The sequence below is a fragment of the Notechis scutatus genome, chromosome 7, assembly GCF_049901735.1.
Source record: "Notechis scutatus isolate UNSWTSFEM ecotype Mainland chromosome 7, rNotScu1.2, whole genome shotgun sequence".
Classification (NCBI taxonomy): Eukaryota; Metazoa; Chordata; class Lepidosauria; order Squamata; family Elapidae; genus Notechis; species Notechis scutatus.
In genome coordinates this window covers 26,201,397-26,226,486 of record NC_142015.1, presented here as the reverse complement: position 1 = coordinate 26,226,486, position 25,090 = coordinate 26,201,397, and the positions used below count along the sequence as shown (strand labels likewise).

The window sequence follows — 25,090 nt, the reverse complement described above, 5'->3', positions numbered from 1 at the left end:
CAGTTGCTAAGCAAGGCAGTTGTTAAATGAATCGTGCCTGCTTTCATGTCCCTTTTTTCATCATGATCGTTAAGCAAATCGGCATAGTTGTTAAGCGAAGCGCATAGTCATGAAGCAAATCCATCTTCTAACATTGACTTTTTGCCTGTTTGGAACATGGCTGTGAATGTTGCAAATGGGGATCAGGTCATGGCAACCATCATAGATCCATGCTGGTTGCCGAGGGTCTGAATTTTGATCGTGTGACCTTAGAGATGCTGTGGTGGTCACAAGTGCAAGGGCATAAGTCCCTTTTTTCACTGAGGTTGTCCCTTTGAATGGTTGCTGTATGAAGGCTTGTAAGTTGAAGGAGACTACCGTACAAAAACCGGAAACTGCTGGAGTCAGCACAGAAGCGCCATCAGTTGGGGCAGTCCAGGTGGACAAGACTCAGAAAGGCCCACAATATCTCCGCCGAGATAAAAGAAGGTACAAGGCAGACCCAGAAGAAGAGGCAGAGACAACGTCAGAAACATACCACAACAGCATCATATTAAAAATGGTTGAGGCCTACGGAAGAGCAAGGACCAGAACTTGGCATCATTCTTGACAGCAGGAGGAGGAGGAGGTGGAGGAAGAGGAGGAGGGGAGGAGGAGGAGGAGGAGGGGGAGGAGGAGGAGGAGGAGGAGGAGGAGGAGGAGGAGGAAGAGGGGAAGGAGGAAGAAGAGGAGGAAGAGGGGAAGGAGGAGGAGGAGGAAGAGGAGGAAAAGGAGGAAGAGGAGGAGGAGGAGAGGGGAAGGAGAAGAAGAAGAAGAAGAAGAAGAAAGGAAAGGGGAGGGGAGGCTACATCACTTGAGTGGATGCCAGTAATGCCATTGCTATCCTCAGCACCACGCCATGATCCTGGGCTTACTTCTGCAATAGGGACATTTTGGGGGAGGAACCCAAAACCACCACTGTACCATCAAAAAAAACCTCCTCTTTATATGCTTCACCCATGCACACAAAAATGTAGGGTTTTGTTCATCTGCTTTCACACCCACCCACCTTACCTCGTGTGAGTCCCCCTCCCCGGCTCTCTTGCTCCATAAAAATGTTCCATTTTTTTCTTCCTGTCGTTAGCTTGTCTTTCAAAGCCAGAGAGAGCCGGTGGCAGCTTTGATGGAGTTCACATCCGGTCTGGTTGCCATAGGAACTGAAGGGAGAGCAAAAAAGAGGCAACTTGGCTTGGCTGGAGACAGTGATGTCTTCTGTATCAGGAGGAAAACTGAGACAAGAAGACAGAAGGAAATCAGAGCCAGGAGGACCCTCAAGAAGGTTTAAATAGAAATGAGGAGGAGCCCACTTAGGAAGTGAGCACCCACCCCTCTCCTAGAAAATTGAAATATCCTAGGAAATATTAAAAAGGCAGAATGTTTCCCCTAAAAAAGAGTAGAAACTCAGAGGCAGAAACTCAGCCCCCCCATCTTTACTAATGGGCCATTAAGGTCTAGGGCAGAGTATTCTACATAACAAAGGCCTCTGAGAAACAGGTGAAGCCATGTGGTCCAGACAAAGCCTACAAAGTTAGTTAAGACCCTGACAGCCAATGGGATACATTTCTTGCACAGGAACAGGAAATACTAAGGTGGGGCCCAACAGAGGGTATATAACCAAGGGTCTCTCAGCATCTTGCCCCCCCCTTCTCTTTTCACCTTGAAGCACGTGATCATCCTTTCCACTTTGGAGCTCCAAGCCATGCGGTCTTGTCTGCCATTAAACCATCTTTCCAAACAGCCTCCATGCTTCCAGTGTCTTTTCCCCCACTTGGAATGGGACGCAGAAGGATAATTCTTCCAGCACCACCTAAGAGATGCCCACCTAAGCCCAAGAACCAAAGAGGCCGCTAAAAACCTGAAATGTGCCCCCCTCCAACTTTCAAAAGGGTTTGTCAATGTCATATTCCATCTAGCAGAGTAGGAAATATATTGCGGGCATGGCCACAGTAGAATCACGGATTTATTTTAAAAGAGAACGAAACCAAATAAAAATTTGATTTTTGTCCTGGCCTGTGAACTCTGCGTGGTGTCAGGGAAGGCATCTGGCCAGTAAATTCTCAATTCCATCCAGTTGCTCCAACTCTACCCTGAATTAAGGGATTACAGGATTGTAAAACAGAGAGGGTGTAAAAAAAAAAAAAGCGTGGATTTTTGGGTGTTTCCAGACTGGCTCATGACCCCCACTCAGCCCTTCCCAACACTACCATCCCTCCCTTATTTATTCAAAAATGAACACCGGTCTCACTTCCCTTTATTTTCATTCTGTTTGTCTTATTTCATGCTGCCTCTCGCTTACCATTTTAAAGCCTGGGAGTTATCTGGGCCATGCAGCTCAGACCCTCCCTCTCAGACTCTGGACCCTGGGAGGCACCCAGAAAAATATCAGAACTCTTTTGCAAGGACCCAACAGATCCAAACAGCCACGCGTCTCCCCTTCTGCACAATCTCTCTGCTGGTGTATTAAACATTTATCAAAGCTGGTTGTTCCGCCAGCTCTCCTCCCTTCCTTCCCTCCATCCAACCTTGCCTTCTCAAAGCACATTTCGGCAGAAGCATCTCATTGGTCGTCTTTCCTGAATCAAACTCAAACATCATAGATTTTTAGCCGAACTGACACAGGCATCTCTATTATCCCGGCGCATCACTCAGCACCAACATTTTTTCTGCCGAAAGGAGGGACTCAACTCAACCCAGAAACACCAGAAGGGTTGAATGTGGATATTGGAAGAAGATAAAAGAGGAGGGACTCCCATTTCTCAGAGTCCTTTGAGCAACGTTGCAGCTTTGGGGAGTTGTGACTAGGAACTCAGGAGCAAAGCAATCCCCCCTTGTCTGAACACGCCACTGCAAAACAAGCTTTGATGCCACTTGCTTTCTGAACAGAGGCATCCATTTCCAGATAACAGCTCCTCCTAAGCAGCTTTAAAGTTTGCATGTTCCTTCATTCCATGCTAAGCCAGAAAAGCAGGGCTTATTGATATATTTGTTTTCACATAAAAACATGGGCTTTTTGATAAAGGTTGCCGAAATCACAACACTTGGTTTCCAGAAAAGGGCATCAGGGACACAAATCCCCACTTTTTAAATATTTCTAAAGCTGGTCTTTTGCAGTACAACAAACAATCTCATGGCAACTTAGAAATAAGCCCTTTTTATGATGGCAACCAGTTGTGTTGATCAAAGCCAGCTTTGAAAAAAAAAAAGAGAGAGAGGAGGCATTGAACTACAAAAGCTGGTGAGATAATATTCCTGATCGATCTCCACACGGTCACAGCATCCTTTGGTTGGGGTTTTGATTTCTTTTAACTCCATTTTGGAGAGTCAGTTGATTAAAAAAAGCTAAAAACAAAACCGCCTCCCGGTTAGGAAAAAAATGGCTTATTTTTTAAAAGGAAATAAATAAATAACAAGAAGAAGAATGTCAAGTCCATCATTTTGTCCTGCTGGGGCTTTTATTGCCGCCCTGAGTTAGCCCTGAGTTTTTCTCATCCACTCCTGTGAGGATTTCCATCTTGCCTTTGCATAGAGTTTTGCATTTCGGTAATGAACCTCTAATAAAGTGGGACCCGGGACACCCACCCACCGCAAAAGCTAATTGTGCTCATTTGGGTGTGTCGGTGCTCCTGCTGACAGCCATGATTGATAAGAAGACAGCTTCACACCTCGAGGGAAAAAAAGCAACAAATGAGTTTGCTAAGACTGGGTTGTGAAAAATGATCTCACCAAAACCCAACAGGAAGGAACAGCTCTATATGGAACCATTGCCCATAGCCACTTTCTGTATTCTATGTAAGAAACCACAGGACAGAATAACAGCGTTGGAAGGGACCTTGGAGATCTTCTAGTCCAACCCCCAGCTCAAGCAGGAGACTCTATACCATTCTGAAGAAATGACTGTCCAGTCTCAAGCACCTGAGCAATGGGTTAGTTTCCACCATCAAGGAGAGAAGCACCTTAGAACTACGGAGGAATTTCCTGACAGTGAGAACAATTAATCAGTGGTACAAGTTGTCTCCAGAAGTTGTAGGTGCTCCAACACTGGAAGTTTTTAAGAAGAGATTGGATAACCATTTGTCTGAAATGGTGTAGGGTTTCCTGCCTAAGCAGGGGGTTGGACTAGAAGACCTCCAAGGTCCCTTCCAATTCTGTTATTCCATTCCATTCCATTCTATTCTGAAGCACTCACAGCAGTAATTAATTATTTTAACTGTCAAGAAGTTTCTCCTTAGTTCTTAATTGGTTCTCTCCTTGATTAATTTCCATTAATTAATCCCATTAACATTATCTGTCTCTTCCCTTTAGTACCTGAGAATTTTTCACTAGAAAGAAGCACATAAGTAAAAGTGGCAGCAGCTGAGTAGATGGTTGCATATTTGTGAAATGTAAATGTTAATTTTATAGATAGATAGATATAGATATAGATATAGATATAGATATAGATATAGATATAGATATAGATATAGATATAGATATATATAGATAGATAGATAGATAGATAGATAGATAGATAGATAGATAGATAGATAGATAGATAGATAGATAGATAGATAGATACAACTGAGATGGAAATTTTTAAAAGTCCAACATTGGCACCATGATTATAATGATTATTCTTTTTTGATACAGAAATATGTGATGCCTGTTTTTTACACGTCAGTTTCAATAAGGGCAGATCATCAAACTATGTGTTTTGACATACCAAAGTCCATACAATCGGTCTGCCCATGTATTATATCATTGGACAAAACATGGATTAAAAAACAGATTTGTATGATCAAACATTGAAATCTTGCAAGTATCTTAAAGAGGGAATCTGAAAAACATTTGATGCACATAATTTTTCGAAATTGCAAAGCTATCCCAGAATTGCAAAACCGTGTCTTACCCAAAACAGGTATCCCTGCACATCAATTTTCGTTTTTGTTCTCCAGTGACACATTTTCAAATTTTGCTTTTAGCTTTTCCTGGCATCGTAATTTCTACCCTACTTTCAGTCTCTTTCTTCTTTTTCATCATCGCATCCAGTGACACACACATTTGTCAGTCTGCTCTTGCTCTTCCTTTAAACAATTTATTAGTTATTTTTATCGTATATATTTGTACTTTTTCCTCCTCCTTTTGATTGGTTGATATAGCAGTCTGCCTTTTAATTCATCTAATCTCTATGGCTTCAAGTGGGGGGGATGACTTTAATAATCTCCCATGTATGAAACAGCCAATTAAAAAGGAAACCATTATTGTACCGGAGAAAGCTGGTAAGACAGAAAAAATGGCTGGATGTTGAGATTTGAATGGAGAAACAGGTTCCATTTTGAGCTGCCATTTGCCAATAGAGAAATCAAAATGGCATCCATGAAAAAGCATTGAAATCAGAGATGGGCAGGATCAAAGAGGAGACAGATGGTTCCTAAAATGTTCCTGGTCTAAACTAATTGGATGGGGCTGAATACGCCACAGTTACCTGAACCCTAAAATCAAATGAGCACAAGTTTGTGAGAATGTGGCTCTTTGGCCATTCGTTGCTTTTCTTGAATCCAAAAAAAACCACCCCATCCTTACAACAGGTTGAGCTAAAACAAGCTGCGGAAAGGTAAGTTAGATCTTGGACTTCTGCAATCGACAAGCATTGAGCAGTCTTGTGGATGATGGATTTCCTGAAGCCAATTATAAGGAACAGTTGAGAGAAGAGTTGGAACCGGAAAGGTGATTTAATATTCAGCAGGACACGAAGAGAGAGCAAACAGGAAGAACAATTCTGCCTCTCTCTTGAGGAGCATTTCTTCTCCTCTTGTCAAAATGCAGCGGGGAGTGGGCCAAGGGGCCAAGGCACTGTGCACTGAGCATCATCATCCTATGGCTGTGTTTTCGGCCACTTTCAGCTGAATTGCACTGAGTAAAAATCTCTTAAGTGCTGGACATGTTGCGTTTCAATTGTTGTGTTCACGGAAGTAGAAAGGATTGATATGGCAGGAGAAAAAAACGGCTAGAGGGAGAAGAATTTAGGATCCTAAAAATGCCAGGGCTTGGAACAGAATGAAGCATTCAGAGGCATCAGGAAGGGGGTGTCAAAAATGACAAGGTGTCAGCTGTGATTGCATGATTAAAGACCTGTCCAGGTGTGTTCAAATGCACAGAGTCCCACTTCTCTCCTGCCAGGGACACCCCTGGAGGCATCAAAACGATTCTGTTAAAGTTGCTTTTTCCATTACCTATTGGAAAGTAGTTTTGTTTATTCATTTGCTTGTTGTGAGTTTGTTTTTTTAGCTGCAGAAATGCAATCTGTTTCATCAGAGGGATATCCACAGGCAGCAATTGGTCAGAAAAAGAGTCAAAATCTTAACTATCATTTGAAAAATTGGCCAACCCAAAGAGAGAGAGTGCAAGGCGGTCAATGAAGTCCATAGCAGAACAGAGAACGTGGGACCTTTCCATACAACCTTGGTGTCTACTGGACAACTGGACCCTTGAGCCCCTTTCAAGGGTTGGGTTGCTCCATGGCAGTCTTCTGATCTTCATCATGAAGAAGCATGAAGAAAGTCTTGCAATTTTGGTCTCTAAAAATATTAATAGCAGACAATAAGATCCATTTCATTGAGCTATCTCCATCCTTCCTATAGAACACCTGATGGGACAAGGGCCTTCATAAGATGTTGGTGATGTATAAATCTGAACAATATCCAAAATTCCAACTGTGTTTATTGGCCAGAAGTAACTAGTGGGACCTCTTATATCTATCAATTAGGTGAGTAGATAATTTCCAAGCGATCTCTAGATGACTTTAACAAACAACCTGTTCCATCTGCCTGTGGTGGATTTTATTTTCCCTCTCCCCCAAATGCTGAAATGTTTATTTCCTCTGGCTCACCTGAAGGGCTTAATGAAAGGAGGCTGCGTCATCTCCAATTGCTTATGTCAGAAGGTGCAAGGATAATTAAATACCAGAGAAGATACGTTAGTTCAACCCTCTTAGCGGCTGATAATGCAAAGAGCAAAGGGGATGAGCACTTCATTTACATCCGCTGCTTTCCCCTGACAAAACTGTTTCAACTCTGTTCTCAGTTCATTTGCTAAAGTCACAGCAGGATGAGCAAGTTTGTCAAAGTAATATGGGGGCCGCCATCTTCCATTTGAGAAACTGACAAGAAGGAAATGGAAGGCAGAAGAGAGGCGGAGTGAGCCTTGGCTCTCAACCTTCCTTCTCTCTGATCTGCTGTGATTCCTTCAAGTTTATAAGAAAATCACCTTGACCTGAAAAAACTCCAAACAGCAACAACACTATAAATCACCACACTATAAAAAAAGATGTTGAGACTCTAGAAAGAGTGCAGAGAAGAGCAACCAAGATGATTAGGAGGCTGCAGGCTAAAACATATGAAGAACAGTTGAAGGAACTGTATGGCTAGTCTAGGGAAGAGAAGGACCAGGGGGGACATGATGGAAGGGACCTTGGAGGTCTTCTAGTCCAACCCCTTGCTCAAGCAGGAGACCCTATACTATTTCAGACAGTCTTTTCTTAAAACCCTCCAGGGATGAAGCACCTACAACTTCTGAAGCTACATCTGCAATTCCATCAATCTACATCTACAGCTTCATCACATACAACTTCTGAACCCTCATTAGAAGCTCATAACGGGTTCTGTGGGAGCGGGAGCATATTAAAGTGGTGGTCTGTGCTGAGAGAGCCACTGCCTGCAGCTGACTAGATCCAGGATCTCCCTCCTTTCACCATCTCCCAGTTTCTTGATACCCAGAGCCAATCTTTCAGGCCATATTTTATCCTCCAGGTGGAGCATAATCGTTGGCTTTCCTTCTTGGCAAAAGCCCCACCTTCTTAAACCAGTCAGAGCTTATCTTCCAATCTGGAGATTTAAGCACTAATCAGACTCCAGGCCCTTGGTGTGTGTGGGGGGGCCTTCCCTCCCCCTCAATGAACCAAGGCAGGGGTGGAGGTGGGGAAGAAGCTTTGGAGTGGCCAGCTCCAGTTTGTGTGTGCCAGATGTGCACAGTTGCACAGCCGCTCTAATCTTCCTCCTTCTTCTGCAATTAAGGCTCGCTTCCTCTCCCTTCCTTTTCTAAAATTTGATGTTTGCAGAGGCAGGAGAGGAGGATTCGTAGAGTCAGCCGAGGTGGCTCCAAATGCATTGATTTAGTCAAGATATGCATCTTCCCCTCTTCCGTTAAAAAGACCCAAAGTAGGGCACAATATTTTTAAAAAAACCTGGTATAGCAAATACAGCAACGTAGTTGAAAATAGCAGAGCATCAATAAGAGGTAAAGGACTTCCAGAAAAAAAAATGCGTTTCTGTGGGGTCCTCAATGCTCTTTCAGATTGGTTGCTTTCTTGCAGATGTTCCATGACCCAACTAGGTAACATCATCAGTGCTAGAAGGGAGTGGGGTGTGCAGGGAGGAGGAGGGGAGGGGAGGAGGAAGAGGAGGAGGAGGAGGAAGAAGAAGAAGAAGACTGTGTGGTTCTTGATGCTCTCTGAGATTGGTTGTTTTCTTACAGACATTTCACGACCCAACTAGTAACATCATCAGTGCTAGAAGGGAGTGGGGTGTGCAGGGAGGAGGAGGAGGAGGAGGAGGAGGAGGAGGAGGAGGAGGAGGAGGAGGAGGAGGAGGAGGAGGAGGAGGAGGAGGAGGAGGAGGAGGAGGAGGAGGAGGAGACGACTATGACTGTGGGGTCCTTGATGTTCTGAGTGTGATTGTTTTCCTGCAGACATTTGATGACCCATTATCAGTGCTAGCAGGGAATGGGCTTTGGTCTCTGTTTATATGCAAGTTGCTTGCTCTGTTAGTGATGATGTTCTGTTATTGGGGAATTCCTTTATTATGCTCCTGTTCACTATTTGATTGTTTGCTTGAGTTAGTATTTTCTTGATTGTGGTGTTGTTCACAGTTTTCTTGTTAACTTACACTCCCACCTACACTGACAAGGCAAGACATTGTGTTTTTTAAGAAAGCAAATCCCACTATCTTCTAGCAATGATGACGTTCCCTAGTTAGATCATAAAACATCTGCAAGAAAACAGCCAAGCTCAGAGAGCATCAAGAACTTCACAGTTCTCCCCTCCTCCTCCTCCTCCCCCTCTTCCTCCTCATCTCCACAAACTCCTTTCCCTTCTAGCACTGATAATGTCACCTAGTTGGGTCATGAAACATCTGCAAGGAAACAACCAAGCTCAGAGAGCACCAAGGACCCCATAGTCCTCCTCCTCCCCCTTTCAAAATCCCACTTACTTCTCGCACTGATGATGTTACCTAGTTGGGTCATGAAACATCTGCAAGGAAACAACCAAGCTCAGAGAGCACCAAGGACCCCACGCTTCTACCCTGAGCTACAAAGATTCCCTTTTATTGGAAATGCATATCTTTTCCCACTGGCAGAAATTGGATGCAATTTATGGAGAAAGGTAGGGACTGGTATAGCATAGATCCCATTTCCAACTCATCATCCATAATGCGCTTTTTCAAAGCTTGGCCTCCAGGCCAGTAAACTGTTTTTCTTAGCGATGGCTTTCAGTGACATATTAATTTTTACTTTTATGGGGCAATGTACATCACGTCCCCTTTCAGAGACCATCCATCCGTAGCCAAACGCTTTTGTATTTTGAAGGCTCCAATTTCCCCTTGTTGTCGAAGGCTCTGAGGCCTGCTCCACGCAGAGGTGGCAAATTGCTCAACATAATTGCACACCCAGCCAGCCAGCGTTACAGTTGGTTGTTGTGTGTGTGTTTACGGGGAAGGGGAGGGAGGAATAAAGGATGAGGAACAGCAGAAGGAAAACAAGAGGAGTGACCTTAGCTAATTAAAGCTGTAAAAAATGCCCACATTTTCAGCAGCCTCTTTAATTCCTTTTCATGAGAAAACTCAGCCGTGGCCCCTTAAGTGTGCCTCTTCTCTCAGATTACAAATTATCTGCCTTTTCTCTGTTTCCTAGCACTTTTGTGGGTGAGGAGCCCCCACCACGACACACACACACACACAGTCCTCCCTGTAAGTGATGTTATTAATTATGGGGAGGGAGGTGGCTGTCACTTCCTACAATGACATTCCTTCCCTGGAGGGGAACATTACATCACTGGCTCTTCTTCCTGGATTTCTTTCACAGAGTGAGACATGAAAGGGGGGGAGATTGGAGGCTGCGTGTCCACCCCCCATTCCCAGTCTGCCTTTTGAAAGTCTACAGGGATGGATAGACAGCACAGCACTGCAGAAGAAAAGGAGGGAGGGGAGGGAGAGGTTTCAGAAAATATTCAGGAGCTCAGTCCAAGAAAATTGGGTTCTGGGTGGGCTGTCTAGAGATATGTTTGAAAACAGGATGGTTGGATGTGGCAGATCACGGGGAAATTAATTTGGTGCCTCCTCCCTTCATCCTTCCTCCTACACCCACCTCTGTAACTTGGCAACGCCAAACTTGGCAACTTTAAGACTTGTGGACTTCAACTCCCAGAATTCCTCAGCCAGCATGGCTGGCAGTTGCAATCCACAAGTCTGAAAGTTGCAAAGTTTGGAGACCCTTGTACTGATGGCATAGATACATTCCTCTGGACCTTCAAGAGCCTTTTTCCCCCCCAGGAGACGACCTGTAAGTTGCAACCCCCTGGTTTTTAGGGTTAGGGTTACCAAACTAGGCAACAGTGAGAAGGGAGTGGGATGTGCAGAGGAGGAGGGGGAGGAAGGTGGTGGTGGTGGTAGTGGTGGAGGAGGAGGAGGAGGAGGAGGAGGAGGAGGAGGAGGAGGAGGAGAAGAAGAAGAAGAAGAAGAAGAAGAAGAAGAAGAAGAAGAAGAAGAAGAAGAAGAAGAAGAAGAAGAAGAAGAAGAAGAAGAAGAAGAAGAAGAAGAAGAGGAGGAGGAGGAGGAGGAGGAGGAGGAGGAGGAGGAGGAGGAGGAGGAGGAGGAGGAGGAGGGAGGAGGAGGAGGAGGAGGAGGAGGAGGAGGAGGAGGAGGAGGGAGGGTCCAGGGTGTCTCCGACCTTGGTGGTTTTCTTGCAAACATTTCATGACTCAACTAAGTAACATCCTCACTGCTAGAAGGGTGAGGGGTTGTGGAGTAGAGGAGGAGGAGGAAGTCTGTGAGATCCTTGGGTCTCTCTGAGCTTGGTGGTTTTCTTGCAGATGTTTCATTATGTGTACATTAGAGAACTGATGGTGTTCCCTAGCTGGGTAATGAAATGTCTGCAGGAAAACCACCAAAACTCACGAGAACGCCAAGAGCCCCACAATCAATCAACAGTAAGTCCAAAAGAGGTTAATATTTTAAATGACATAAGCCTTTTATTCCTCTAAAGCCAAGCCATCCTACTTCATCTGGACCAAAGCTTTCTTGAGAGCCAGTCTCTCTTCTCTTCTCTTCTCTTCTTCTTCTGACTACACTATAGGAAAACCCTTCCACGTCATGTAGAGGATGCTACCCCTAATTAGATGCTAGTAGCTGTTCCAGGAGAAGTAGGGGAGGCTTGGCAGAACTCCAGGTTCGGCCAAGGGAAAATCAAGTCCACTTAAGCAGGGTTAGGTGAAACAAGCTGAGCAGAAGACAAGAGAAACCAGTAGCACCTTGGAAAGCTCCGGTGTAGCTCCAGTTGGAGAACCAGAAGGAGATGTCAATTACTTCAGGCACGAGCAGAGCCTGGAGCGACTTGGATCTCTTGTGGGTGTTCAGAAGCCTTAGTAGAAGGAGAGCCTGCAGGCGTTAGGATTGCTAAAGCAATCATATAAACATATCCTTGAAATTAGAGGTACTTGGCTCCCAGCATAACCCAGAAAAGGGCTTGTTTGACTGCATTCATCCTAATCACTAAAAGAAGGTTACCAGTTTTTCAATCTCTCTGCCTTGTGGCGGGGTTTTTTTGTTTTTTGTTTGGCTATGAATACAATTATTTGTGGAGAGCTGTAGAAATGTTTTATTAACACTACATTCAAATCGCAACAGCCAGTATCCAGGTCTGTTTATTTGCTCATCGTGGAATTTCATGCTCCCAAGTCTGCAAAAGAGACAAACGTGTATATCTTTTCCCCCCCCTAACTTTCAGGTGCTGAAACTATGAATATAAGCAGAATATATTCCTGGCCCATCTCATCCAGCAGGCTGTTCTTAAAACGGCCCACTAATTGCACCAGAAAGCCCATCATTCTCCAAAGAACCGGGCTATTTTTAATGCAAAGGAAGCTTTGAAATCATCTAGTCTTGAAACCAGACATTCTTGATTGAATGAAAAATAAAGGGTGGCAAGGAGGAGAGAGGATTCTTCCATTGTGTCAATATACAATCTATCTGGAGACATTAGCCTCCATTATTCCTCAGGTTTATTCTGGAAAAAACCAGATGGGCAATTTTCCCTTGGTATGTAAACTATCTTCTTCCACACACATTCCCTTCCCCACAAATAATATTGTGCTTTTCGTGCCTTCGCATGGCTTGAAAAAGTTTCCAGATTCCCAGAACAATATATTTAAATATATATATTTAGGTTAGCTTGCTTCCTAAAATGCCGCCCACCTCCTCCAGGGAATGTGCCTTCCAGCCAACTGTGCATAATTGCAATTCTTCTTGGGAGGCCTTTGCGATGTCCTGACCTCTGAAATGGGGGTGGGGGATAATTTAGGCATCCCCTCCACAATTTTATCTTAGAATAGGGCCAAATCCCTGAATTTATTATTTATTGGATATTTATCCCACTTTTATTACTTGATAAGTAACCCAAGGTAGAGCAAACATTCCTAATATTTCTCCCCGCTCCTATTTTCCCCATGACAACAACCCTATGAGGTGGGTTGGGGTGAGAGAAACTGACTGGCTTAAAGTCACCCAGTCAGCCACCATGCCTAAGGTGGAATTAGAACTCACCCTCTCTTGGTGATTGGCCCAAAATCAGCCTACCAGCTTTCATGCTTCAGATGGGACTAGAACTCACCGTCTCCTGGTGATTGACCCAAAGTCCCCCAGCCTTTTTTCATGCCTTGGATTTCTGGGGAATTCTGGGAGTCCACATACCTTAGAGTTGCCAGTGTTGAGAAACACTGTCTTAACTAATAAACCAGGAATGTTGTAGCCAGAGGTGGGATTCTACCTGTTCGCACCTATTCGCTAGAACCGGTTGTTAACATTCTAAGCAGTTTGGAGAACCGGTTGTTAGAAGGAATTACTGGGCTAATCCTGTAAGGAAGGCAGGAAGGAAACATTCTGGTGTTGCTTACAGAAACTGCCTCTCCATTAACTCTTATTACATTCTTGGCAGGACTAGACTTCCTGTCTCAGGAACATCTCTGGAGTTTTGTTCCCCTCCTTTGCTGGTACTTTGCTTGTGTGGAGTGACCATTCAAAGTTACAATGGCACTGGAAAAAGTGACTTATGACCATTTTTCACACTATGACTATTGCAGCATCCCCACAGTCACGAGAGGCCAGGTGAGGAGATGTGTGCCTCGATGTGAGTGATGTTGAGTTGGCCATGCCTAGCCAGTCACATGACCACCAAGCCACACCCACCAACTAAGCCATGCCCACAGAACCTGTTTTTAAAAAAATTGAATCCCACCCCTGGTTGTAGCACAATCATTCAAGTTACTACTTGAAGATTCTCCACCACCTTTTCATAGATTTCCTAGAATAAATGCTAGACCTCTTATAGCTTCTTATACTCTTGGCTATTCTCAGGGTTTGGGAAGACAGATGTTAACAGCATCAAATAGGATTTCCAGCAGCTGTCAAGTAAGAACCTTTACTCTTGTAAAGTTGCAAATATGAGATTGTTGAGGAATTGAAAGCAATGTGCATTTTTCAAACCGAGATTCACCTGAGACTACAATTTGGAGCATAGCCTGAATGTAGCAGGAGCTATTCAAGGCCAACAGTCATCCACCATATATCTTCAGGGCAGAAATGGACCAACCACAAATCAGTTCTACATTTTAAATTGAATAATCCTGAAGAATTGGATAATCCTGAAGGTTGAATCCGAATCTCCGTGCAGGAAAAGAAAATTTACTGACTCCAAATATCATTGTAAATCAACTAATAAAGTAGCTTTTTCTGCGGGGCAAAAGTAGACAAATTTTGCAAACATCCTGCCTCATTTCAAGTAAATTTGTGCTGAAGGGTTGTGTTAGGTGCTTTCTGGTTTTGACTTCTTTTTAAACAAATTTGTATACAAAAATCTTGGCAGGATTTAATAGATTCTCTTGGAAGGTCTCAAACTGGCCAAATTTCACCAGACTAGGAAACTCAAGAGAATTTTGCCCACTGATATCAAGATCCCCTCCGTGTGAAACAGAGACGTGGCAGCTCTCCATGGAAATCATGGAGGTGGGAGGAGAACTCTCTGAGTTGCTAAGAAAAGAGAAGTTCCTTCTCCACCTGGTTGTTATTCCCCCAGGTTTGATGTGCTGTCCTACCTGCTGTCACCCGTCACCTGCTCTCTTACCTGAAAGGCAAATTGCTCAGGGGTTGTTAACAATTTCCTGACAAATAATAGTCATTTGAGATCGTGGCCTTCAATCTTGGGCAAACTTCTCACATTATATCTTGAAGGCTGATTTGCTCAAGTGGCATTCCGTGATTTTAAGTGAGCTAAACATAAACCAGGATAGAAAGAAATTGCCACGGGATGAAAAGAGAGAGAGAGAGCAATTCACCGGAGACCCTAAAAATGCACAAAATGGGAAATGGTTTGGGATTTAATCCTTCATGGAATGGGAAGAAGGGTACAACATGGCTGTTTAGAGAAGTTTAAACAGAATGACAAGAGTTGGAATACACCTTTGAGGTCATCTAGTCCAACCTCTTGCTCAAGCAGGAAGCCCTATACCATTTATACCCTATACCACGTGAAGACATGAGGGCTTCCTGGTGCTCTCTGAGCTTGGTGGTTTTCTTCCAGATGTTTCATTTCATTAGGTAACTAGGGTAAGTCCTTAGGCCTTCTAGCACTATCTTCTGTTGCTATCTAGTTCATTGATGAAATGTCTGCAAGAAAACCAAGCTCGAAGAGCACCAAGGAGCCCATATCTCAACCCTGAGCTGCAAATATTCTCATTTAGAGACACGTGAAGAATCATTTCCAGCCCCTTTTCAGGCTAAGAAAAAATACTAAAAAAAAAAAAAAACCCATCAGCTTTCTGTGAGTCTCTGATTTTTGGCTGTCATAAACTAACATGGTTCTCCTCCAGCAAATGTCATCCAAGTAGGTCCCAAAATGTCTTGCCAGAAAGAAAAAGGTTATACCTGTGAGCCCAGGTTTTGGGGGTCCCCAAAAAAGCCCATTTCAAGCAGAAAGTCTAAACTACTACCAGGAGAAAATCTTTGAACCAAGCTGTCTGCTTTTTTCCCCCTCTTGATGTCTTTTGTTGACTTTTAATTTTTATCTGTAACTCTCCCAGAGTCACTATGGAGTTGGGTAGCTGCTGGAGTGAACTAATAAATAAATAAAAGACTTAAATCTCCACTGAACTTTACCATGAAGTTATTGGTTAGCTTCTGCGGGTTTGGTGTCTTTCTCTTTGTTTCTCATTTCTGCAGGTTAATAAACCTGACCTCCATTAAAACGAGGGTCACACCGAAGACAGAGGCATGACAAAGTAGCAGAACCTCGAGTTACCGTACAGGATGCCTGGAACATTCATCTGTAGATTGATTTAAGATTTATGTTTTTTGACATTCTGGGTACTTTTGGCCCTTAAGTTGAAAGGACTGAGCACTGGCAGGATCTTGGCTGAGTTCAAAAAGAAAAGAAAAAAATAAGCACAGGCTGGTAAGTTGAGTCTTCCTGACACCTCGGAAGGTGCTAGGAAAGCTGTCTGCTTTTTCCAACTGATGGCACTGCAGTTGTGGGCTTCAGTTGCTGCAGTGTTGGGTTGTGAGGGAGGGAGGTTAGGTTCATAAATCAGATCTACCAGAAACAAAGTTTTAAAATTAATAATTCACCTGAACTTGGAGAAAGCCTTTTTAGAAGCACTTAATTTCCTGTCTGCAAATTCCTTTACCATCTCGAGAAAGTTCAAAGCTAGTTCATGGTTTCCTAGCACCACCCTCCGCTCCTCCTTGGTGAAGGAATTTTCTACTAGAGTGTTATGATCTCCACAACCTCATGGCTTTTCAAGGACACCCAACTGCTCCAGTCTCCCGCTTAGAGAAGGAGAAAATCTACCTATATATTGACTCAACTGAACTTTGAAGCCATTCTCACCAGTTAAAGCTGAAGTTTTTGAAATAAAAAGCTGGGAGAACAGGTTGAGGCATATACCATGAGTCTACTAAATGAGTTGGATGTGACAGCATGGAACAAAGTAAGCTACACAAACAGGTATCTGATCTTGAAGATGGGAAAAAAATCTGGGTGGATGGACAAATCAATGGATGGATGGATGGATGGCAGGTGGAGGGGTGGGTGGGTGGGCAGATGGATGGATGGATGGATCAATCAATGGATGGATCGATGGATTGATGGATCAATAGATGATGTGCCATCAAGTTGCTGATTCCTAGTGACCTCATAGACAGATTTTCTCCATGACAATCTGTCTCCAACCTGGTCATTCAGGTGTTCAAATGATGTCACCATGACTACTGGTAACTGAGCCCATCCCACCTTCTGCTGGTCCTCCTCTTCTTCTCTTTCCTTCTACCTGGATGAAATATTACTTGCAAAAGAGTCTGATTCGCAAAAAAATGTTCTTGATCAACATTCCTTCCTCAACTGCTTAGACCTCCCCAGTTAATGTTTCTCTGTGGCTGCATTGCCTGTTCCACTGATGGCCATAGAAACTTTTTTTAAAAGGACCATTCTTCTTTTGCCTTGTGCAAATTATCTCATTTCAGAGCATTGATGAGCAGCTATTATCCAAGTGTCTAGCTCAGAAAATTCACAGGTAAAAATAGAAGCAAGTTCACCGATGCTCAAATCAAGCTAACTTAGCTGAAACTTCCATTTTCGCCCTTCCTCCCAGCAATGAGCTTTTTAATGAAACCCATTTGGATGACAACTCCTTGGAAAGAGAGCAAGAAGGAGAACCTTCGTGACTCTTGTTGGCCCTTGGAAAGCATTTACTTTCTTTCTTGTTTTTCCCTCTTCCCATCATCTTACGGCTGGGCGGAAAAAGATGCACCCAACCCTCTCTCATTTGGGGCCAAGCCAGAAGTTGTATTTACTTCTGTGTTGAACTGGAGATGTGTCTGAGAGGACAGCATTTGTGTAGCTATGGCTGTGTAATTTATTAGCATTTGATTTGTGGGTTGGCTTTTGTAGAAAAAGCCTCTTTTTTTCCCCCAAGGATGATGTAAAGCCCAGACTATAAGAGAAGTGAGTTATGACACACAGCAGAGGCTGCAATCTTACTTGTCTGTGTACTTAGCATATCTCCTTCACACACGCGACACACAACGAGGCTTGACAATCACAGCTTTGAGTCAAGTTCATTCCACCCGCCTCCTCCTTCTTCTTCCTGGCTTTCTCTGCCCCCCCAACTACACAACAAAGCCACAAAAGAAGGCTTGGAGGAAAGGCGAAATTAAGCCACGATGGGATTTCAATACGGAGTAAGAGTTTGTAAAACTCCATAATGAAGCTGTCAGGCCTTCTTTGTGCCGCCAAATGATGTGCCAAACAAATGTTTCTAATCTCCAAAGGTTGTGTTGGAAGCTGGGCTTCTCTCCCCTCTCTGAAACAAAACGTGCCAGGTCACGGTGTGATCTGGCCAGGGAGTATAGAGGGGAGGGCGGCGCAGTGGTTTTGCTGGAGCTGGAAGACGTGGTTCACATCGGATTAATTCGTCTCCCTGCTGCACTTGATGTCCAATTCTTGTTCTCCAAGCCATCCGTGGTTTTCTTTTGAAGCACCGAGATGAGGTGGGTGACGGTGGTCCTTGACCAGAAGTAACTCAAAACAATACAAGTCATCCCAAAAGACAATCCACTGGTGGATAGTTCATAAACTGAAAGTTTATGATATCATATATATCATAAACTGATATATATATAAAAGCAAAATACCACTCATGCATCATCATGAAATCTCCAGAACTGCAAAGCCTACAAACCTGAAATTTGGCACGTATCTTCCTCTTGGCTTCTAGGGGCTCACTAAGAAAGGATTTTTCAAAATGACCATCAGAGCATTAGTATTTCCTATATTATTATTATTATTATTATTATTATTATTATTATTATTATTATTATTATTATTATCTGATGCTAAAGAGTTCTACTCCCCCTCCCCACCTGAAGAGAAATATCTTCCAAATGCAAAACACAAGCAGAGGAGAGGAGTTTCAGTTTCCCAGCACCAAGCAGCTTTAGTACAGAACAGTTGAGCTAAGCCACGCCCAGGCTCCTTGCTGTCTTTTGCTCACACAGCAAATACTGTTTCACTTTCCAAACAGCCCTCAACTCTCTCACACACTGACAGGATGCTAGCTAGATGAATACTGATGGATGCTGGTAGGCAGAGGCACAATTTTTCCCTCTTATTTTTCTCCCCCAAAACCCAATCACATAGGTTCGTAACAAAGCATGGATATATGTGTGTGTGTGTGTGTGTTGGTGTGTGTGTGTGTGTGTGTGTGTGTAATATTCCAAGAGTCATCAGCTCTCGTGGACAAATAACATTTTAAAAATAAGCTAGTTTTTTTTAAAAAAAATAAGATATAATTGCCAAGTTTTGTCTTCTGTTTCTTGGTAGACAGAACTTGGACTTTGGAGAAGGAGCCCCATCATCAGAACCTGCAAGGAGACACTTTACCTAAGCAGCAATATTGATGTGACAAGAGTGATTGTTGACCAGGTTTTTTTTTTGTTGTTGTTGACCTCTAAAAAAGTCAAAATTCTGTGGTTTTCCCACAATGCAAACCACCCTGTTTTACTGCTCATCTTCAGGGCCAAAAGGCAGCACAGACAAAGAGACAACTGGAAGCAGAGAAGAAAAAACAGATGGGATGGGATGGAATGGGATGGATGGGATGGGATGGATGGATGGCAATGTCGCAGTTTGGGTATTGATAGTAAATTACATGCAATAAAAGTTTCTCAATGTGAAGGCCAGGATGGCATAATGAGTCCAATTACCTAAAGGACAGAGGTCACGTTCTCTGGGGCCATGAGAATCCATCCCAAGGTCGGCGGCAATTGTCCTGACAGGATATTTTTTTTCTCTGCCCTTCTCTCAACTTAATGATCCAGGAGACAAGAGGCCTAATGTAGTATCTCATCCCACAGTTGAGCCAAGCTCTCCCGCGTAATTTCTCCCGCGTAGTTTCCTTCCATTGTGAAAGAGGCTTCTAGCTTCTGTCTTACCTTCAACATTCTTGAGAATTTCTTTCCACTTTCTCCTGAAAGTCCTTTTGAGTTGGTTTCTTGGGGGGCCAGTGGGGGATGAAGATGGTGGAAAGAGATTTCTGTTGGTGGAGTTAGCCTGAGAAAGCTCCAATGAAGATGGCATCTCGCAGGGTTCGACTGGCGATGCACTCATGGGACTACCGTCTCTTCATTGCCTGGGACAGTTCCTTTGAGAGAAAGGTTGGCAGCCAATGCTCTACTGAGCCAGTAGGGAAAAATAATCACAATTTTTCAGCCTGGCCCTAGAAATTCCATTGGATTACTTCTCCACGGCTCCATTGTCAGACAGACACAAAGAGATCCTTTCCTATTGTCCCACACCAGAGACCAGATAGAGAAAATGAGAGAGAGAGAGACAATTGAGAAATTAAAAATATAATAAAAGCCCTTACTTTGCCCAGGGCTGGGAATATTAGTGAACCTTCTCCTTTTTAATTTGCACTTGCCATTAATTTTAGTGCGGGGGAAAACGCCTTTGCTTTTAATGGTGTTGTTAATTGCTTGACAGGGAGAGCTACGGGAGGGAACAATTTGCTACCAAAAAGGTTTGTGTGTGTATTAGAATTAACTCTGCTGACAAGCGTTTGTTTCATCGTATAATATCCACACACGAGATTAATTGTATTAATACAATGCACTTAATATATTGGTAGCGTGTAATCAGCAAAAAATATGCAACACACAACTCTTCTGTGAATGACCATTATTTATAATGTAATTATCACGGATTGGATATTCTGCTTTTCATTTTCTTCTGACCCGATTGTTTAATCTACACACCCATAGTCCCATTCATTCATGAGTTAATATGCACTTTACTACAGATCACACTTTAATAATTGTCCAAGGAAGTGTGCATGCCATCATGGAGTTAATAGTGTTTAAGAGGCCAAAGCAATTTGGGGTGTTTCCTTTCTGAAGGGTTTCTAAGCGTAACAGAAGATTGCCTGCCGAAGAAGTCAACATCACAGAGAAGCCTTGGTTGAACTTTTCAACACATTCACTGGCTGTGCCTAGCAACAGACACAATAATTATCCATCATTAAATGAATGACCTTAGGAGGTATTAGGTCATCTAATCCAATCCCCAAGCAGTGGAGACATTCATTAAACTTGTCTGATATTCAAACCGAATCTCCCTTCCCTTGATTTCAGTCTATCAACATTTCTAGAGCTGCTTTTACTTTCAGGAACCTGGCAGAGAAATGGGATTGGAATGTAGAGAAGAAGCCAAACTTAAGATAAGGGGCCCAGGAGAAGAAGGAGTGGTCAGACCAAGACTAGAGACCCAGGAGAAGGACTGGTCAGGCCATCAAGAAGAAGGATTGTATCTAGAATTAAAAGGCAAAGGAAGAGTCAGAGTACCATGCAGTGTGGGATAAATGGTAGGAATGGGTAAATTGTAGGAATAAGAATAGTAAGATAAGAAAAACGCATATAAATGTATAGAAATGAATAGAAATTATAGAGATCCATATTTGTAACAATGATGCCACAGTACTGTTAAAGATGTGATTGAGGTATGTAAAGGTGAAAAAAGCACAATAAAAATATGATGATGATGATGGAGAAGAAGAAGAAGAAGAAGAAGAAGAAGAAGAAGAAGAAGAAGAAGAAGAAGAAGAAGAAGAAGAAGAAGAAGAAGAAGAAGAAGAAGAAGAAGAAGAAGAAGAAGAAGAAGAAGAAGAAGAAGAAGAAGAAGAAGAAGAAGAAGAATTGTGTCAAAGTTTAACTGAGACATTCCCATCTGATCAGGTTACATCTACCCTGAAGGATCTACCTAGGCTTTTTCAGGCTCTGAAGCTAAGTCTGCATCACAGTTACACAGAACGTGAAAAATAAAATCCCGCAGAAGCCTGTAGAAGCCTCCAGTTAGCAACAAGGCTAATTTGGGATACAAAAGATGGCAGGAATCCCTGTCCACTCAATGAATCCCCCCTAGAAAATGTGGGAAAGCTCCCATGTTTTTAAGGGGGCTGAGGCACCCACTGCAAGAGAAAGCAAAACTTCACCCACTTTGGTTTCTAGGTGTGACATTCACAGCCAGCCTTTCTTTTTCCCCTGGCAGATCGCAAATAAGCTAGCTATAAATCCATCCTTTGGTTTCTCCTGCTAAGCAGCTATGTTTCTTTCTTTCTTTTTCTTCTCCTTCAAACAGTTAACTGATCTCAGCAGAGCAAGAAAATTAAATGTCTGTGTTGATGATGGTAGTGCATTTTTATAAACAGATCAGGAAAAGCACGTAAGAGGCAAAAGCTGATGTTGCAAACTCTCGCCGTAAGCTCTTGAAGAAGATATTTCTACATTAGACTCTTCTCACCCAGGCAAAAATACAGATTTTGCTGTTTAATAAAGACAGAAGAGCTGCTCCTAAAACAGGTCTCTTGTCCCGTCAGTATTCAGTTTAACGCTAGGCTACAGTTATTCTTTTCTGTTAGTATCTTACCTGTGATTTCAGTCCATGTTAGATTGAAATCCACTTCCTCAACTTGCTGTTGACTTAAAAAAAAAATTTCCCTTCCTTTACTTGATGTATTGTTAGCAACATTCTCATGACCCTGGAAAAAAATAAATTACCTGCATCAGGTTGTGTTCGATGTAAGGATGAGAAGAAGAGACTTCTTGCTATGGCTGCAAACAACTCCAGTTGAAGTCAGGCTAAAAATGGAAGAAAGAAAAGATTCAGGCCCAAGGTTGAGCAGTAGACAAAGAGACCCATAGATGAAGGCTGAAGGAGCAGGTCTAGAAAGGGGATGAAGGATATTTTTCTGCTCCCTGCAAAGTATGTGAGAGTGTGGCAGAATTTGATTTGCTTCACAGTTGGGCTGGGAGTAGAAGCAAGCATTGGAATCAGTCAACTTCCAAATCAAATTGAGCTGTTGGATTTCTTTAGACTAATTCTGGAACCTATCACGAAACAGTCCTTCTAAAGGGTCTGCAAAATAATAGTAGCTTTGATTGCTTTTTAAAGACTTATTCTGGAATCAGTGAAACAGTCCTTCCAAAGAATCTGCAAAATAATGAACATTAGCTTTGGTTCCAGATCAGGCGTCAAGCAGGATGAGATCACAAGCATCAGTGATGCCATCGGGCGAAAATCAAGTGATGCAAATTGTGATTGACCCAAATTACCTCATTCACAATCACAAAGTCCTGACATGCAAGATATCCTGGCTTCCTGATGACGTTCATGGAGCACTTCAGTCACAAGGCTCTGGCAGATTACGAATCTTGCATAACATCCAACTGAATGCAAAATTCCAAGTGTTAAAGAAACCTATCCTTAAATTACAATGTCTATATGTTGCTGAAATTGGTCAGGTTCCCACTTTCAAAAGAGTCTACGGGGTCTACACATCCAAGAGTTTCTGAAGTATAAGCCATTTGCCCTTCACCAAGCTAGCAAAGAATCCTGGGAGTTGGAGTTCCAAGCTATCTTGGTTGACCAAGATTTAGGCTACTTCCCAGGGTCTAATAGCCATAGCCCTTAGACTTATATATTGCTTCATAGTACTTCACAGCCCTCTCTAAGAGGTTTACAGAGTGAGCCTCTTGCCCCCCAACAATCTGGGTCCTCATTTTACCAACCTCAGAAGGATGGAAGGCTGAGTCAACCTCGAACCGGTCAGGGTGGAACTCCTGACAATCAGCAGAATCAGCCTGCAGTGCTGCATTTCTAACCACTGCGCCACCACGGCTCATCCACTCTGTAATTTAGCTTGTCCCTTCATCTCCAGCTGCTCTTCCCAAAACTGTGTTTAGGATTGCTCTTCTTCTCCACAGCTTTTAGTTCTGTTTTGCATGTTTTACTGTAGACGAGGCTTCAATCCAGCTAAATAGTCAGTCATTTGTCTTCATTTCCAAAAAGTGCCTTTGACCCAGAAAGGGTTGCTTGCTGGAGCCCCTTTTTCTGCCAACTACTCCTGTCCTGGCTTCCCTTCCCAGCAATCTAGCAATTATTTGACAATCTGATGCTGTCCCTTTGGCTGCAACCAGAATGAAACCGCCTTGTCTACAGCGGAGTTCTCTGAATGAAAGGGCAAGGTCTCCTTCCAGCTCTCGAGTCCTGTTTACCTTTGTCTCTTGCTGTCTCTCTCGCACACAGTTCAGAACCACAAATTTAAGCATCCCTGAAGCTGGAGGTGAAGGGACAAGCTAAATGACTAGATTCTGCGGGGGGGAGTGGGGGGCACAGCAGGTCTAAAGAAAATGTAACACAGGAGGAATCATGTTCCCAGGCACTCAGAACGTAGGTCTCATAATTCCCACCCTGGAACAATGGATGGTCAAGGAGATGGAGTTGGCCGAGATGGCAACATCGACTGGTTTAATGAAAGGGAAGAATTTGTTGCCACTTGGAAACTATTTCCGGACGTTGCGCTCCAATCTGAAAAAAGAAAAAGAAAAAGGAAAGTTTGATTTTAGGATTTGAAGACTACAATGACTTTGTCGTTCTAGAAATGGCTGGAAATATTTAGAAATCTAAGCCCAAAGGTCAAGGTTGTATCTTCCTTTGGTTTTGCAGCAGACTCCCAACTTTTGGCAACTTTAGGACTTGTGGACATCAACCACCAGAAATCTTCAACCAGCCTGACTGAGGAATTCAGTTCGTTGAAGTCCAGAAGTCCTAAAGGTGTCAAGGGTGGAGACTCTCTACTGGTTATGAGTCCTGAAAATTCAGCATTGTTTTATGGATGGAGGAAGAGAAGATCAATGACAGAAGACGAAAACATCTCCATCTCCCCGGTTCTATTCATGAGCACCTAGGAGGAATTGCATGGTCCTCCGTGGAAAACATTGAGTGCACTCAGATGACACTAATAGAAGAGAATATTTGAACCACCAAGGACATGCTCCACAATCCTGACAACCCAAGTCATTGTATATAAACAGGAGCAAATCCCGCTCCATTCTAGCACTGGATGAGGCTATCTGCAGTACTTGGGTCATGAAACGTCTGCAAGAAAACAACCAAGCTCAGGGAGCACCAAAGAGCCCAGAGTCTTCCTCCTTCTCCTCTTCCTCCTCCCTTTTCCTCCCTTCCCTATCATCCATTCTCCTTTCTCTTCCATTCTGTGCATCCCATTCCCTTCTAGTACTGATAACGTTACTCAGTTGGGTCATGAAACATCTGCAAGAAAAACCACCAAGCTCAAAGAGCACCAAGGACTTCACAGTCCTTTTCCTCCTCCTCCTCTTCTCCTCCCCACTTCTCCTTCTTCCACTATGCAACCCCCACCCCCTTCTAGCATTGATGATGTTACCTAGTTGGATCATGAAACATCTGCAAGAAAACCACTAAGCTCAGAGAGCAGCACGGACTCCACTGGACTAAGGTGAGTTTGACCTGATCTAGTGGAACGATTCCTAGATTTTCATAAGAGAAGCAAGCAGGTTTCCATCATAGCGGTGAAGGAGTCGTACAGAGACAGCAATGAGATCCCAGAAGCATTTAGACTGAGATGGAACCAATGACCTTTCTAAAAAGGAATGTTATTTTAGGAACTGAGCTGGATGCAGAAGTTTACCCCAGGGAAGGCCCAAGGCAGCCTGAAAGGCTGTCTGGGAAAATCCTAGCTGATCCTTCATGGCTATAATGATTACAGTTCCAAAGTCAGGTACAGGAAGGATCCTTGCCTTCCTCGCCTCCAACATGTCTTCTCGTCTTATGAAATCTAAACGGGTAACCTAAACTGAGATCGACTGAAGACGTTCACCTCGTGTAGCACGGGGCTCCTGTGACC

At 43.4% G+C, this 25,090-nt stretch overlaps 1 long non-coding RNA gene across 2 annotated transcripts; it reads right to left on the bottom strand.

The window, feature by feature from the left end:
• Window positions 1-1,957: 1,957 nt before the first annotated feature.
• Window positions 1,958-23,375, bottom strand: LOC148130068 (uncharacterized). Of its 2 annotated transcripts, none has more exons than XR_015750385.1 (3): window positions 21,924-22,006; window positions 19,305-19,653; window positions 1,958-3,680 (listed from the first exon to the last, which is right to left on the bottom strand). It is a non-coding gene; the product is annotated as an uncharacterized LOC148130068 (long non-coding RNA). The 2 variants fall into 2 exon arrangements; XR_015750386.1 differs by lacking the exons at window positions 1,958-3,680; window positions 21,924-22,006 and adding exons at window positions 21,793-21,904; window positions 22,935-23,375 and having other exon boundaries at window positions 18,603-19,653.
• Window positions 23,376-25,090: the final 1,715 nt, after the last annotated feature.